Below are 13,105 nucleotides of genomic sequence, written 5' to 3' on the forward strand. Positions count from 1 at the left end.
AATATGTCATCCCCCTTCCCTTATTTCTGTAAGAACATGTTTCAAATATCAGGAGGCAAACTCAATATCTTTTATTTTATTTATCTTTTTTAAATTTATTGAAAATTTCGTTGATAATTTGCAGCCCGAAACGGTACTGAGATAGAAATTTGGTGTCAAAGGGACTTTTATGTAAGAATTGGACGCCCGATTTGATGGCGTGCTCAAAATTCTAAAAAAAAACGTAATTTTCATTGAAACAAACACTAAAAAAGGTTAAAAAAAAAACTCTGCCATTTTCCGTTACTCAACTGTAAAATTTTTCGGAACATGTCATTTTAAGGGAAATTTAATGTACTTTTCGAATCTACATTGACCCAGAAGGGTCATTTTTTCATTTAGAACAAAATTTTTCATTTTAAAATTTCATGTTTTTTTCTAACTTTGCAGGATTTTTTTCGTAAAATCGCGATAACTCGTGATGGTTACAAGCAAACCCATTATGTTTACATATCAAAATTGTTGTAATTGTCAACCCTACAACTTTGTAGAACATTGTTTTACTCTAAAAAATAATCCTGAAAAGTTAGAAAAAAACACGAAATTTTAAAATGAAAAAAATACCCTTCTAGGTTAATGTAGATTCGAAAAGTTCATTAAATTTCCCGGAAAATGGCAGAGTTTTTTAAACTTTTTAAGTGTTTTTTTATGAAAAATACGTTTTTTTTTATTTACACCATCAAATCGGCCGTCCAATTTTACATAAAAGTCCCTTTGACACAAAATTTCGATCTCATCACCGTTTCAGGCGGCAAATTATTGAAAAATACCTCTTTTCCGTATGTTCAAAAATGAAAGGGGTCGTACCGCCCCTCCGTCACGAGATATCAAAAAACGGACCTTGGTTTGTGATCAGGAACAAAAGTTATCCCTTAGGACAAAGTTTCACGCAAATCGAAGAGGGGTCGGGGCAACTTCTGTGTTAGTTTGCGGAGATAAATATATTTTATTTAAATACAATTTCTTTGACTCAGAACTACGTATTTTGAAAAAAAAGAACTCAGATATTATGTTTTTGTAATTTGTCTATCAATTAATTTAGCAAGTAATTTTGAAAATGCTCAAATAGTTCCAAAGTTATGATTAAAAGAATGTTTTTTTTAGAAAATAGTCAAAAAAGAGGGCGGTGCCAAAAATAGAGGGATGGTCCAATCAGCACCAAACTTGGGATTTCTGTTAACTATCGATAGATGAACGTTCCCTCCAAGTTTGGTCCAAATCGGTGAAGGTCGAGTCCAAAAGTGTACTCAGCTGACCTGGAATGACCCATATGTAATAACATATAAATCATTTTGTGAAACTTCTTGCTTGAATTGTTTGAATACTTTAAGATTTTGAATATTTGAAGTACAGTCTAGACTCAATTAATCTCACTAAAACATATTTTTTTTAAAACAACGAAAACAAAAATCTTCCGGCTTTTGTGTTTTTTTAATGGTGCAAAAAAAACTATCAAAAATTACGAGTTCATTATTATTTGTTTGTCATATATTTTATAAAATAATAAAATTTCATCCCTGTTTCTTCACAATGATGCAATTACATAAGTCTAATAGTACCAGTTAGTAACAAAGGGACAAAGTTACGAGAAACAAGTACGAAGGATAAAAAAAAAACAAAAACAAACATCGTAAAAACAAGAGAGCACTGGCACCCGTTACGCATCATTGTCCTGACTTTGTTCGTAAACATCGTTAACCAAATTTGGAAAGACTCATTTCGCAAGTACTCTCCGTTCTCCGGACCTTCGAAAGAAAGCAGGAAGGGAAAGTTCAACGAACGGAGCATTTATGTACTGGAAAGTGATATTTTTGGATCAAATTCAGTAAGACGTTGTTTGAACAACTGTTTCTCTCTCATTCAGTCCAAGAAACACCGCATCAATTGACCTTTAACCGAACAGGAAATTGATTCCCAGCTGTAGCAAAGCAATCAACATTCCTTCCGACTTTGGTTTGGTTTGCTGCAGTCAATGCTGTTTTCAAGCGCTGGAAATCAGTTTGGAAAATGTATTCACCGCTCGGCAATCCACAACACTCTTCTAAATTCAATCAGACCTGTGTCGTTATCAATCATGATTCATACCACCCGAGGCAAATAACAAAACAGTTGTGTAAATAGAGCAGGAAAGATCAGGCAATTTGCATCACGTTTGTTCCCCACTCGGTTTTGCTTCGGGGAACCAGTTTGAGTTCAATCGTTACAAAGTCCTATTTGCTGCAGTTTGAATTAGACTTTGTAAAAATTATCAGATTCGACAACTTGTCGATTAGATTGGTTACTTCATCCAAGTTTACCAAAGCAATTTCCCAGACTAAAAAGTTCCTCTCACCAGCGTCATAATCATAGCCTCATATTTTCCCTCAATTTATGCATGAAGACGTGGATAAACATCATCTCCGCCGTGTATCCCAATGTTTACCTGCCTTCACTGGAACTACTCCCAAGTTGTGCATCCTTATAAAGTAAAAACGACAAATGCACTTTAGGTGCACACATTTCCCACAACCTACCTTAAAAGTAAACACACACCATCATTGTCTGTTGCTCCCGTTTTTGTGAGGAAAAACTGTCAAGAGTGTGGAACGAGTTTGTTAGGGCATCATTACACCGACGGCTGACGTGCTTTTACTGGGATACCGTGTTGATCCTTGTTCCCTGTCATATTCGTCGTGATCGTCCTATCTTGTCGTATGAATTTGAATTTGGTTGCAAGAGTCCCAAGCTGTAATTAATTTTTTTTACAGTAGTCGGGCATTTACATGTGACAAAACGTCTTCTGCCTAAATTTCCTTTGACCAATTATCGCACTTGCAGGGTGTGACAAGATAGCATGATTAATTCGCAACTAAATACTAATGTATAATACATCATTACGAGGTTTTCTTTACGGAATTGAATATAGATTTTGAATCGATTGAAATCTGTGTCTGAGTTCTGTGGAACTATAAAGGTCCAATAACAAGCATTGAAAGGTGTACCAAATGGGGTTCTTAACTCAATTTGGCCCAAAATGCACGCGCGACAAGGTAGCACGATCACGACGATATGAAGCTCATTTTTCCAGCTGCTCTATATCCCGTGAACTCCGTGGGCTAAGGAGGGATAAAGACAATGTATAACACCGTATGGTTACGAGACAATGTTGACATGGTGTTAGAAAAAATTGAGGGAAGAATGCATTTATAAAAAAACGTTACTTAAACCACCTTCAGGTTGTTTATGCCTTCCTCACATTCGATGATAGATCCGGACAGCATTTTAATCAAAATATTTGAGATACAGCCTCTGATAAGTGTTAAATTAACATTTAAGTACTCATAACTTTATATAGGGTTGTCTGATCATATTTTTTGATGCGTTGAAAAGGTCTTTTCATTACCATTTAGAGAAGGCCTGCCCAACGTTCGACCCTTGAGGCCATTTTCATCCGGCCCGCGACGGCTTTTCGTGAAATATTCAATAAATAAATTGAGTGTCTAATTTTTTTTAAATATAACTTGAGATCACACTTGATATTTTCACATATGAGCAACTCTTTACGAAATCGGCCGATTTCGACCATTTTAATTTTTTGTATTTTTTCATTTGGCTCAAACTTTGTGAGGGCGACCAAATAAGCTATTTTGCGTCATTGGTTCACCCATACAAGTCTCCATACAATTTTGGCTGCTGTCCATACAAAAATGGTATGTAAATATTCAAACAGCTGTAACTTTTGAGTGAATTTTCTGATCAATTTGGTGTCTTCGGCAAAGTTGAAGGTATTGTTGAGTACTATTGAGAAAAAAATAGGTACACGGACAAAAATTGCAGATTTTTTTATCAATTTTTTTTTACCAAAACTCAATTTCCTAAAATACGTATTTTTTTGATTTTCGAGATTTTTTATATTTTTTGGGGACAAAAATCCGCAACTTTTGAGCCATAGAGAAACATGGCCAAAAAATCTGCCGCCGAGTTATCAATTTTTGAAAAACTAGTGATCTTTGAAAAAAATCGAAATTTCATGCAAAAACAAATTTGACCTTATTTTTAAATGCAAAATTGAATTTGCAATTGAAAACTACTCTACAGATTTTTTGATAAAGGGCTCCGTTTTCAAGATATAGCCACCGAAAGTTTGATTTTAGCGAAATATTTGCAGTTTTTCGATTTTTAAAAACAGTGACCATGAGTGATCATTTCTAAAAATATTTTTTTTTTAAATTCAGAAAATTTGCTATAAAATTGTCCAAGAGACATTTTCTAAGTCTCAACAAAACAACCCACCATTTTCTAATGCCGATATCTCAGCAACTAATGGTCCGATTTTCAATGTTAGGTCATGAAACATTCGTGAAATTTTGCAATCTTTTCGAAAAAATATTTTGAAATTTTTTAAATCAAGATTAACATTTTAAAAGGGCTAAACATTGAATATTACGCCCATTTAAAATGCTAGTCTTGATTTCATTTTTGTTTCAAAATATTTTTTTCGAAAAGATTGGAAAATTTCACGAATGTTCATGTTCTTACATTGAAAATCGGACCATTATTTGCTGAGATATCGACATTAGAAAATGGTGGGTTGTTTTGGTGAGACTTATAAAACTTAAATTTTCGTATTTCTTGTTCTTAAAGCGCAAAAATCACTATTTTTTCAAAAATTCATAGCTCGGTGGCAGATTTTTTGATCATGTTTCTCTATGGCTCAATAGTTGCGGATTTTTGTCCCTTAAAACATATCAAAAAATCTCGAAAATCAAAAAATACGTATTTTGGGAAATTGAGTTTTAGTAAAAAAAAGGTTGATTAAAAAATCTCCAAATTATTTTATCCGTGTACCTATTTTTTTTCAATTGTCCTCAACAATACCTACAACTTTGCCGAAGACACCAAATTGATCAGAAAATTTACTCAAAAGTTACAGCTGTTTGAATATTTACTCACCATTTATGTATGGACAGTAGGGTGCCCAGAAAAAATGACCCTCTGCTCCACAAGCGGAAAACGGTTTATTGGGTTATTTTAAGCATCTGTGCAAATTTTGAGCGATATTGGTTGAGATTAACCCACTGATACTCGAGCCTAAAGTTAGTGAAAAAAATGTTTTTCATACAAAAATGACTTTTTAAATCGCTAATAACTTTTCAGGTTCGAGTTTTACAGCTTTGGTATGTTCTACAAAGTTGTAGAGAATTAAATTTCCAATGAGAATCTCACTTTTGGGAATATTTAGATGGAAGTAGCGATCCATGCAGACCAAACCGTAAGAAAGTTGGGTTTTTCATACATTTTTTCGATTTTTCCCATACAAACTTCACCTTTGAGTATCAATGGGTAAATGTTGACCGATTTTGCTCATATTTGGCCCAGAGTCCTAAAATAGCTCAAGGAACAATATTCAGCTTGTGGAGCGAGGTTTTGAGAAAAAAATCCCATATTCTGGGCATCCTAATGGACAGCAGCCAAAATTGTATGGAAACTTGTATGGATGAATCAATGACACAAAAAAGCTTATTGGTCATAGGAAAGGCCCCCACAAAGTTTGAGCCAAACCAAAAAATACTAATAAAACCCATTTCCGGTTTTGGTAGAGAATTGCTCAATATGTAACTTCATTTTGTAATGTATTACAAATTTTTAATTTCAAAATTATTTTACAATTTTTTGATAAAATCATTTTAAAATAAACCCGTTTTAAGCTAAAATAAGGGCAAACATGGGAATAATATTGATTTTTTTAAAGTTGTATCCATCATTGTCCATTTCTGAAAATGTTTATTTATTCAAATAACAGATAAATTCCATATAATTCTAATTTATAAAAAAAAGATAATTAGTAGTTGAGATACAGTGGTAATTGATAAAGTTAGGTTTATTTAAGTTGCCGTAAAAAAAAAGATTTTCGAAGTTAAAAAACGCAATCGTGAAACTTTTCATTCCCTTCGAAAAAAATACATACTTCCCAAATTTAAAAATCCAGAGTGGCATTGTTAATTTGATTCCGGTGGATAATTTTCTACCACAGTTTTTTGTGTGATCAATGTGGTAGATGCTTTGGTGGATTTTTGACAGTTCGAATTATTTCAAGAAAATCCACCGCGGTTAACCAAAATCAAATTAACAATACATCTCAGATTTATATAATTTTGAAATATTTTTTGGAAGGGTTGTTGCCAATCTATTTCTTCTGCAAATCAAAGTAACTGTTACGAATATAAATAAAATTCATTACCGGAATTCGGCGAAAATTGCTCCAATTTGAAATTTAATTTTGACAGAATTCATCAAAAATCATTAAAACTTAAATCCTGGTTTGAAAATTAAATCTTAAAACTTATTAAGCTAATTAGGTTGATTAAAGGTTATAATACCACCAACTTAAACATGACTCCAAAATTGTCTGTGGTGAACTATTAAGAATCTTCATTTGATTATGTAAAGGCAATGAACCACAATCAAGCATTCGAATCTGCCTAATAAATTTCTGCAATTGCATTTGAGCGCAGATAAAATTAAAAAAAAAGAAAATATAAATAAAATTAATTTGTTATTTACATAAAAGTTCATATTAAAAAGCTTCAGATTTTCGAACTCCGGACAATCGAACTTTGGATAATCGAAACGTTGGATAACCCAGGTTCGTATAATCGGGTCTGGACTATATTATAGTTTTAATAATTTTTTTTATAACGATGTTATGGAAAACAAAGATTTATTGATAACTTTAAAACAATCCCGCCCGTGTGGATCAATCGGACCGCGCACAGGACTCCCAATCCAGAGGTTGCTGGCTCGAATCCCGCGGCGGGCGCTCTAAAATTCTTTGTGTAAATATGGGTATCCGGCGCCGTCGCTCCGTGCCATACTTTCATACACTTAGGAACCCAGGGCGGCGAAGTCCTTGTAGATTAAAAGGAAGACACTAGTGGTTGGTACTAGCAATGGTGGCCGACAGCTATAAAGTCAACTTCGTTTTTTGAAAGCAATAGCTCTGTTAACAATCCTGAATCACCCTCAATTCAATCCGTTCTAGACTCCATCACAAAACGCATGAATAACGAATCGCCGCAGCAGATCACTTCAAATTCAATCAAAACTTTGTCCTCAACTTCCTTGCGCAAAAGTCTGCAACGCTTGAAAACACAGACTCTCCCACCCTCTCTATATCCCTGCCAAACTTTGACCCTCTCCACGTGGCTTTCACGTGCGTGCCAGTGGCACTTTCCATCCGTGAAGCTTTTCCAGCCCTCCGCAGGATCCTCCAAGCAAGCCGTCGAAAGTTTGACTTCCGTTTTTCTCCGCTTTGTTCTCCTCGTGCGCGCTGAGCTCCTGGTAGGAGGAACATTTCCGAGAAGCTTTTTGCCACCGGCTGCTCAGATGTGTAAAGCTTTGGCTGAAAGATTCCATCTCTCATGGCTTGCTGTATACAGTGCAATCTGGAATGCTGCGCTGATGTTATCGTAACTTTCAATCATCTTGATAGGCTCCCTCTATGAAGGAACGAGGGAAATCAGGATGTGGGGGAAATGCTTTGATTTGTACCATGTGGGCTTTTACCTTAACATAGTTATAAACCAGGATTTAATGTTAAAAAAATACTTTTGTAAAAAAATAAATAAACTTTTCAAATCATTTTGATACGGAATATTACGAGTTAATCCAGCACTGACAAAAAAGATCAAACAGCTGACAGCAAAAAAAAAATAAAGTTCCAAACGACAACGTCAAGTGAGACGACAAAGCCCTTTCAAATACGTACACTCTGCAGCATGTGGGTTTTTGTGACGATGGAAAAGTTTCCCCACTTTTATGTCATGATCGATGACAGCAAAGTGCACAAGTTGCATACTTTCATCCATTTATCAGTTCAGGTTAAATTTACGCTCGGAAATCTCCATCAAACGATCGAGGATGATTGATTTTATTTCTCGTGGAATTTCGTATCAGATACCTGCAAAATTGAATGATGCTCGGAAAATATGCACAAACGATTGAAGTTGAATGATAGCAAAAGATTTTTTTTCGTTTTCATTATACCAATTTCCAATCGATTTTTTTTTTGGTTTATTTTGTTGTTTTGAAGCATGGTTCAAAATGACAAAACTATTTACAGAAAATCTGCAAAAAAGCACGAAGATCAAATGTGCTTCAATTGGGTTCTCTATGGTTATGGTAAGTATGTAAATATTTGAAATTCTTCATCTCGGGAAGAAATTTTGCTAATCGATGAAGTGTCTTCGGCAAAGTTTTAGATTATAATGAAGAAAATTCACAAAAAAACACAGTTTAATTCAAAACAAATACAAAAAAAAAACCCAATTGCAGGGGTGACATTGGGTCTGAGGAGTAAGATTGGTTAAACATGCGCAAATTTGTATGACCCAATCTCACCCTCCGACCCATTGTCACCCCTGATGACGGAAGACCAAAAAAATGTTACTTTGGAATCACATAAAAGTTTGCAGATCTCTAGAATTTCGCATAAAATTCCTGATTTTAATTTTAGTATTATTTTATTTGTATGATACTTTGTCCATCGATTCCTTAATAAGCCATTTTCCATCATTAGTTTCTTCATGCATGTCTACATAAATAGAAAAGTGCTTTGAAAACAATGGAAAATCTGTATCTTAAGAAGAGATTTTCTGATCTAATTGGTGTCTTCGACAAAGTTGTCGGTTATGATTAGGACCATTCAGAAAAAGAACAGTTGCTCTCTGAAAAAATCATTTTTAAAATGATTTAGTTCACAAACTTTGAGCTTTAGGGTACGGACGTTTTTGGTCAAGTAATGATTTTTGTGTGTAAAATTAAATGCTCAATCAAAAAATACTTTTGGGTACAATTATTCAACAAAATTGTATTTTTTTTTATTTAATGAAATTTTATTATATGTGTCTCTTGAAAAAAATATATTAGAAAAGCTGAAAAAATATCTACAATTTGCTTTCTTGGACATTGTTTATCCGACCATTACCTTCCGAGATGCCTTGCAAAGAATGAAAATAACCATACATAAGTTTTTGAAAGGTCTATCCGATTGACCATGAATTTTCGTTTTTTTAGAAATCATTAATTAGATTTTCAATGTTCGATAGTAAAACTTTTGGGTGGAATTTTCTCAACTCATTGAAATTCATTTTTCTCCTCCGCTGTGAATGACAGGAGATTATAGCCGCCTAACTGCCGCGGTATAAAAATCAGCAAGTTGAACTGAAATTCCACCGTGATTTGGCTGTCAACTTGGTTTGTTTTGAATATTTTCCAAAAAGTCAGCTGAAAACTCAAGGCAACCTTTGACAACAGCCAAAAATTTGTTCTGCGGTTGTCATGCGGCTGTCATGCGACCATTTTCCTGCGGTCGTATCAACGCGCGTGAAATCTTATTATCGACGCCCGCAGTAATATGTTTTATCCCTTTTAAAATGTTGCAAGTTTATGTAATTTTTATAATCATAATACTTTGAACATAATAACATTCTTTGCTGTTGTTCGATTTTTTAGGTCTCAAAAGGAAAATTGTAGAGAAGTTTCTCAGCAATTTGAAAAAAAGAAACTTTAAAATATGAACTCACAGAAACAAAAAAAAAGGCATATAATTGTTAATATTTTGAAGTAATCCCTTGAACGGCTTTAAATTGAAAACAGCACATTTTAATGAAAAATAATAATTGCTTTTCGATTGCAAATTTAATTTTTTGATCCAAACCGTTTTTTTAAGCAAATTTAAAGCATATTATTTATTATATTTATTGAATCACAAGCCCAACCCGACAAACTTCGTCTTGTCTTTTTTTGTTTCTTGACGTTTAGCTTGTTTGCTTATTCAGCCTCCTGCGATAAAAAATTGAGTTTACTTAAATTTTCATATACAATCTGCAGCTGCTCCGGAAACGGTCCCAGAGTGGCCAAAGTGGCAATTTTTTTGCATATAAACATTCCTTGGGTTTACACGAACAAAACTCAACAAAAAGCTCGATCCGACGTTCCGTGTTCAACTGAACAAAACCGTCGAAATTTTTTATATAAATAGATAATAAAAAAAATATTCCAAACTTTTCAGTTGCTCAAAACCTGCCATTTTAGGTAACCAAAAAAAATTAAAAAAATTATTAAATAAAAAATACGGCAATTTTCCTTTATTAGAAAAAAGTTAATTTTATTTTAAAAAAAGAGCAATTCCATGCCAAATAGTGAATCGGTTGTACCGGACCCTCTCCGATTTTAATGAAACTTTGTAGACATGTTTTCCTACGCTTATATAAGCCATTTTTGTGTTTATGGAGCCAGTTTCACTCGAAAATGACATCTGAGAAGGGCGTAAGTGTTTTTGATATTTTTGTATTTCGTAATTTAAATATTTGTGTATCTCGAAGCCGTTGCATCGTATCAAAAAGTGGTCTGAGGCAAACTTGTAGGAAATTAGACGGGCTTTTCGAAAAAAATACACGCCACTTTCATGAGATTTTTTGATTTTTAAGTCTAAAAGTCAAATTTGAAGGCGAGCCCACTATTTTTTTTCGTTCAATTTTTTTTGTGAAAATAGTTTGAGATGTTACAAAAAGACTCACGAAAAATGCAAGATGGAGCATTTCTCCTAAAAAAATACAAAATTCATTTACTGAAACTGTTTTTGTGAAAAGTGCTCTAAACGTCAAAATGTCTAAAAACCGAATACGGGAATCGATTCTCCAGACAATTTTACATAAAAGTGTCCATATTGAACACTGTCCTAAGTCCAATCCTTGTAAAGTTACAGCGATTTTAAAAATAAAAATGTTTTTGACAATTTTTATATGACACACTTGATTTTTCAGTCTCGTAAATATTTTAACCGGAAAGCTCGTCCAATTTCCCATAAGATTGTCCCTGACCACTTTTAGAAATAACTCGTTTTTTTGATGATTTAAGCTAATTTACTATCCAGGCTACTAACATCCACTGAACCACACTGAAAAAATATTCTGTTTTCAGTTATGAGTAATGCAATTAGCTTATATCTGTGAGCCCATACTTCCAATTGAAATGTGGTCAAAGACAATCTTATGGGAAATTTTACGAGCTTTCCGGTAAAAATATTTACAAGACTGAAAAATCAAGTCTGTCATATAGAAATTGTCAAAAAACATAAAAAAAAACAACTTTTTTCAACATTTTTACTTTTAAAATAGCTGTAACTTCACAAGGATTGGACTTAGAACAGTGGTCAATATGGAGTCTTTTATGTAAAATTGTCTGGAGAATCGATTCCCGTATTCAGTTTTTGCAAATTTGGACGTTTAGAGCACTTTTCACAAAAATAGTTTCAGTAAATGATTTTTGTATTTTTTTAGGTGAGTTGCTCCATCCTGCATTTTTCGTGAGTCTTTTCGAAACATATAAGGCTATCTTCACAAAAATTTTGAACGAAAAATAATCGTGGGCTCCCCCTCAAATTTGACTTTTAAACTTAAAAATCAGAAAATCTCATAAAAGTGGCGTTTTTTTTTCATTCAGTGTACTTTTTTCGGAAAGCCCGTCAAATTTCCAACAAGTTTGTTTTTGACCACTTTTTGTTACGATGCAACGGCTTCGAGATACAGCGATCTTTAAATTACGAATTACAAAAAATATTTAAAACACTTATGTCTACAAAATTTCATTGAAATCAGGGAGGGTCGAGAAAAAAGTGCCAAAAACATTCCTGTTTTGGGCTGGAATTGATCAAAAGCTGCTTTTATTTTATCTGAATTATCCTCATCATAACCTACATTTTTGCTTCGATAATTTTTTATCGAGTCTTGTATAAGAGAACCAATGATGCAAAATGCCTTTTTTGTAAAGATAATATTATATTATTATTAAAAATTAAATTTCTTGAAATCGCTGAACTGGATCTGGAAGTGAATATTATTCGAATTTGCCCTTTTTTAAAACCTTAAACCTGGGCGCCAGGTTATATGAACAGAAACAAATAAAGAATTGGCTAGTTGTCTTATTGGCCGCAAATAAAATATCTCGCCAATTTGACTTATTTAAAAAGAAAATTAAAAACAAAAATTAGAAGATAAAAAAATTATCCGATTATCCGATATTTCTTTGCAGACTTTCGGACAATCAGGGTTGGACTGTAGTAGAGTGCATGCATTGAAAGGGAAAGATCGAATGTTTTTAACAGATTTTTAAGTAGAACGCTGGTTTATTTAAAAATACATGTAATTTTAAACAACTTTCTATCAACATGGTGTTTGAAAAGCTAAATATTTAATGTTTATGTATTTCAGACAAACGAAGTATCACGCGGCTCCATTAATCAAAGAATAAACAACAACCACGGATTCACAGAAGCTTGGAGATTTAAAACTAGGGGAACAGTATCTAATTCCAGCGTGCCTCTAATGTTGGCAGGTCAGAACTTTGACATTCAATTAAAGCTAATTAACAGCGTTTTCAACTGAACTCGAGTGATAAATACCTCAATAAGAAGTGAGCAAGCAAGTTTCTATCAAAAGTTTTGCAAAATTAGTTGTTTGAATAGTGAAAATCAGCTAATTGGATGGAGTTAGGAGCGAGGGCTTAACCTGCCAAACATACGAGAATTTCCCCTAAATCAAATCAAAATTACCTTGAACAACTCAATCACTTTATTTTACTACATATCACACAAACTTTCAATTGCTGAATCTTCTTTCGCCCACAATTTTCAAATTTCACTTCCAAAACTAGTTCACCTCTCACTGTGAATTTTACTTCACCCACGAAGACGGAGAAGGTCACCCGCACTCGGCTAATCCAATTATCTCCTCAAGCATAATCCGGACTGGAATTGTCCGCCGCAAGTGAGACGCAACTCAATGTCGTATAGCTGTCACCGCCTCGACTCAAATCTCCTCTGGCACAACTAGTCACTTTGAGTCAGGAGTAAAAAAGAAAAGGAAAACAAAAGCACGCGTCTCCACCTTAACACCCCAACTCACTCACACTAAACGCCGAAACTTTCGCGCGAAAATTACTCCAGAAACCGAACTCAGTCGTGATTTGAAGAAGCGTTCTGCCGTTGCCGCCAGTCCGTATGCAGATTCCTCGACGGTCATCCAGC

At 34.0% G+C, this 13,105-nt stretch overlaps 1 protein-coding gene across 9 annotated transcripts in view; it reads right to left on the reverse strand.

The window, feature by feature from the left end:
• LOC120422324 (diuretic hormone receptor-like) overlaps window positions 1-13,105 on the reverse strand; it is a 68,390-nt gene extending 55,285 nt beyond the window's left edge. For 4 of the 9 annotated variants that reach the window (XR_008212425.1, XR_008212424.1, XR_008212423.1 and 1 more), the window contains exon 1: window positions 12,632-12,971. The gene's annotated coding sequence lies outside the window, so the exon portion shown is untranslated. The other 5 variants (XM_052709803.1, XM_052709802.1, XM_039585717.2 and 2 more) reach the window with 4 other exon arrangements.

This window comes from Culex pipiens, chromosome 3 (genome assembly GCF_016801865.2).
Source record: "Culex pipiens pallens isolate TS chromosome 3, TS_CPP_V2, whole genome shotgun sequence".
NCBI classification, from domain to species: domain Eukaryota; kingdom Metazoa; phylum Arthropoda; class Insecta; order Diptera; family Culicidae; genus Culex; species Culex pipiens.